Below are 4,680 nucleotides of genomic sequence, written 5' to 3'. Positions count from 1 at the left end.
GCAAGAGTTTAGCAGCCCTGTCAGGTAAGTAGGAGCTCTAGACATAGGACTGGCTACTTCAGAGGGTTTTCTTTTGGTGTTTCCATTGTTTAGGATGTTCTCATAACCAAAAAAATCCCAGCTAATGTGCTTTCCGTTTCAGAAAACCCAGCTAACCCAGCTTGTATTAAACCCAAGGGGTTTAATATGTGATTCTAGGGGTATCTTATTTTTTTGTTGTTGGGATAAAGCTGTAGGGCATTGCTATCAGCAATTAAAAAAGCATGAGGAGGAGGAAATACCTGTTTAGTTCAGTAAGCACAAATTAAGTTTCAAGACAGACCCTTTTTTTTGACCCTGCTTTATCTCCCTGATCCTTTTCATTGCCCGCTGCTTCCCATTAAGTGCTGCACTTTCATTATCAGCTATTGTCTTGTTTTCCAATTGAAAGGAAAAGCAGAGAAAAGAACTTGCTGTTGGCAAAAGCAATTTTACTGTTTTAGAAATAAGCTCCAGAATTGCTTGAACAATAACTTATTAGAAGGGCTTCAAAAACTAATAGCTCATAATATTGAGTGTTTATTTTTGGTAATTCTTTTGTAAATAAATAAGATGTAGCATCTCAAACTGTTGGCAGGCCAGTTTTCACATAGTTTGTAACTTTGTGAAACCGGTAATTATTTTGTACTTAATGTCTTCAGGGGTTTTTGGCAATCAAGGAAAGTTTGGCTTGAAAAGAGTTGATACCTACTCGATATAGGAGGAAGATATTTTCTGAGAAGTAATTTTATTGTAGCAGTCAACTTCTTGAACTTTGTAAAGATGACTTCAGTCTCAAATTGCAGCTTTCAGAGCAGCAGTGCGAGGTATGGAAGCCTTCCTACCTCCAGTTTGGACTCCACTGGTGTGCAGGCTCATCTGAGGCATGCTGATGTGCAGCACAGGTTTACCTCTGTCTGTGTCAAAGCTTGTCTGAGGTATGTGCTGAGAAAAGCAGGCCTGTGTGGTGAAGAATGCCACAGTGACTATGTCCCTGTGGCTGTGACAGTGTTCTTTGAGATTATTTGCAGTCATTCCCGGTGTTTTCTGAGGTTTTCAGGATTGCCTTTCCTTGGAGGAGCAAATAATCTGTGGAAAAAGAGGAGCATTCATGGGATCAACAGTAGGTAGCTTTGTAAATGAACCTGATTTATGGTGGGTTCTGTGAAGGAGGAGTGTTCTGTTCCTCCTGTGTCTGAAAGATGCTTGTGTGGTATTGAGAAGGTTTTGGTGAGGTGGCAAAAATGGCAGGAGATTGCCCAACAAAGGGCCACCAAGGTGATGGAGGGGCTGGAGCTCCTCTCCTACGAGGAAAGGCTGAGAGAGCTGGGATTGCTCAGCCTGGGGAAGAGGAGGCTCAGGGAAAATCTTGCCAATGTACATAAACACCTGCAGGGAGGGTGCAAGACTCTCAGGCTCTTCTCAGTGGTGCCCAGCACCGGGACAAGAGGCAATGGGCACAAACTGGAACACGGGAAGTTCCATCTAAACATCAGGAAGCATTTCTTTGCAGGTGACTGAGCACTGGCACATGCTGCCTGGAAAGGTTGTGGAGTGCCGTCCCTCCCTCCTTCCTCATTCAGAAGCTGCCTGAACATGGTCTTGGGCAAGCTGCTCTGAGTGGCCCTGTTTGAGCAGGGGGGATGGACCAGGTGGCCTCCAGAGGTCCCTTCCTACCCGAGCTGTTCTCTGAAATGCATGAAAATGAGAATGAGGACAACCTGAAGATGAACTAAGGAAAGAGGGAGGAGAAGCAGGAAAGTAAAAGTCTCCAGTTCGGACAGGTAGCTGCTAACAAACTGCTTCAGGTATACGATCAAGGAAGATGAAGATCAGTGGTGTTCAGAACAAACTCAGGCTGTGGGTGTTTGAGAAACTGATGTCCTTGTCTGATTTAAAATTAACTAAATGAGGCTCTAGGAAACACTGCTACCCAATAAACTGAGTAGATTTACATTGTAGCAGACTGCTGGCTAGCTTCCCTGTTTGTAGATGCAATTTAAGATCCCAGTGCTAACTCTGATGATAGTAGTGATCATGGTCTTTACTCTTAAGATCAGGTTTTCAGTGTAGTGTTGTAACATTCAGCTTGAGGTGTTCAAATGTTATAATGCACTACCTCTCCTCTGCCCCAAGTATACTGTGTGGTATGGAGAGCTACAGAGGAGCTTACCAATACTTTCATACCTAAAGTATTACCAAAATGGTATTATTTTTTTTTTTCTCTGTAAATGTTGGTATATTTAGAGGAATCAACTAAAAAACGAAGATATAAAAATGACCTCATTTTATGCTAAGGAGGACATGAGGAATCTGTATAACATTATATACCTACTTTTTTGCCTTATCTACTCCATCTGGAGGTATGTAAAAGCCTGCCTTGCATACCTTCTGATTTATTCAGTATCATAGTGCTTAAACATTCCTTCCCTTCTCTTTAAGCCCACCTGGCAATAATTCAGTGTATAAGTAGTACATTTGGTAAGCAAGCAGAAGAACTGAATCTAATAAAATTAGTGCTGTATATCACTTCAGACATCCAACAGCCTAGAAAGAAAGGTCAGTGTCTTTCAGCTGCCTCATGTATTTCAAATAAATCCACTTAGTTTGTGTTTAGAATAAAGAAAAATTATTTTGCTTTCTGGTATCTACAGTAAGCCTGTGAGTTATTCGAGATTTTGGCTGGTCTGGCAAGACGACAGAAGATAAATTTAGAGCACTGAATGTTGCTGTACCTGAATGTAGATGTGAACACTTAGGGGGTATTGGAAAGCAGTTTCGTTGATGTTGCCAACAAAGCAAAATAAACCTGCATACTCCTAATAATTCATGCTTTGCATACATTAAAATACTATACGGTTTCATTAGTGATGGAGTTTGGGTAAAGCTCTGTATCTGCAGTTCAGTCACGATGCTTTGACTCATAAGTGGTGAGAATGGCAATTAAAGCGGGGCTTTGTCTTCATGTGTGTCCACAGGACACCCATCTACAACCGGTAGTATGCTGGACTTAGTGGCACAACGTATAAGCCTGTAGGTAGGTGTCCTCCCGCAGGTGTATTTTCATCAGCAGAAGTCATTACAATTTATTGCTGCTTGTTCCTCCTCACTGGTCAAAATTTTGCCTGTAAAAAGGGGTTTGTGAGTGTTACCTAAAGTATTTTCAACTCAGAGCTCTTCTGTAAAAATCTTGCCTAAATTAAAAGGTTGTGTGAATTCTCTACATAGTTCATCACCGCCCATTGGGTTGGTGGGGAACACCTTTAACACAATGACATCTCTTGGTGATTTTTTTTTTTTTCAAGGCTGAGCATGTGTATAACCTGTTAGTAGTCAATAGGTGAACTCTTAAGTGTTTTCTTCACAAACAATTGCTGCTCTGTGTGTTATAGCCTTTATCCAAAGTCATTCTTTCTTTGGTTTAACATTGGAAGCCTGCTGTTCTGTCTGAAAAACGTCTCATATGGTACTTTTTGTTGTTGTTGTTGTTGTTTTTGTTTTTTGTTTTTTTTAAAAAAAAAACAAACACTAAAATGCCAGGTTTGAATAGCATACAAGTTAATGATCAAAACCAGCTTTGTGCATCCCCTTCCCCCCATGCACGTAACATTCTTTCAAACAAATTAGCAGCTGTTTGGGGGAAGTTTGATTGTGTAGGTTGTTTCTAAGGAGTCCAAATGTATGGGTATGTTTTCACCTGTTCAGGATATCAGGGAGGGAGAGGAGGAACATATTTGTTCATTTTGAACAAGGTGTACTTCTGATGCAATGATAAGGTCTGAGACATGTGTTGAGTGATATTTTAACAAGCAGTAAACACCCCACCTTTTTCTTTTGTAGACATGTGCCAGAAGGTTCCCTGAATGGAGAAAAAAGTCATATATAGCAATGTACACAAGACAAGCTACAGTAGTGTCATAGTCCTGAAACCATTTACATTTTTAATTAATATTTGTAATTATAAACACCTATAATGTGTGTGCTGCCATATGAGCATTTTAAAGAACATTCACATTAACCCGCATAAACAACTAAACTGCAATCAATTAACTTTAGGTAAAACAGCAATGCAGAGAAACCACAGAGGAAATAAAATGCAGTTAGTGCTTCAGTCTCTCTGCGATGTGAGTAGATAAAATGACAGACAGGTTTCGCTATAATTGTGCTATGTCTTTGTTCTGTTTCCAGTTACATCATTGTTCTCCCTCAGGAATCCCTCAGACATGTTTTCTTTTTCCTTTTTAAAAATTTTAAACTGCATTGGAACAGTGAGAGTAATTTAAAATTCTTCTGTGTCTCTGCACTTGTCTGAGTCAGCAGAATACATCTAGGTCATATGTTCCCAAACAGCTCTGGTGCAGAATATCTTCTTTCCTTCCATGGGGACTGGGTAGATTCATTAAGATACAGTCATCTTGTCTTTCTCTCTTCGTCTTTACAAGGCCTGAGTGAGAAATGTCTGCAAGTCACAACTATTGTTTTTATTAAACCTCCTCTGTGCTGGCATCTTCTTCCACTATCACTGAATGATCAACTGACAAATAAAAGGAATGTCTTGTCTCTTGGCTGCAACAAATCATGGAAGAATAAATAATTTTCTATTATATGAAATTATGAATTGGGCAAATGCTAATTTTTACTTCTCCTTTCCTTTTTTTTAGG

This window comes from Netta rufina (genome assembly GCF_964035555.1).
Source record: "Netta rufina genome assembly, chromosome: 2".
Lineage (NCBI taxonomy): Eukaryota > Metazoa > Chordata > Aves > Anseriformes > Anatidae > Netta > Netta rufina.
The sequence above is the reverse complement of the archived record's forward strand: the minus strand, read 5'-3'. Positions refer to the sequence as shown.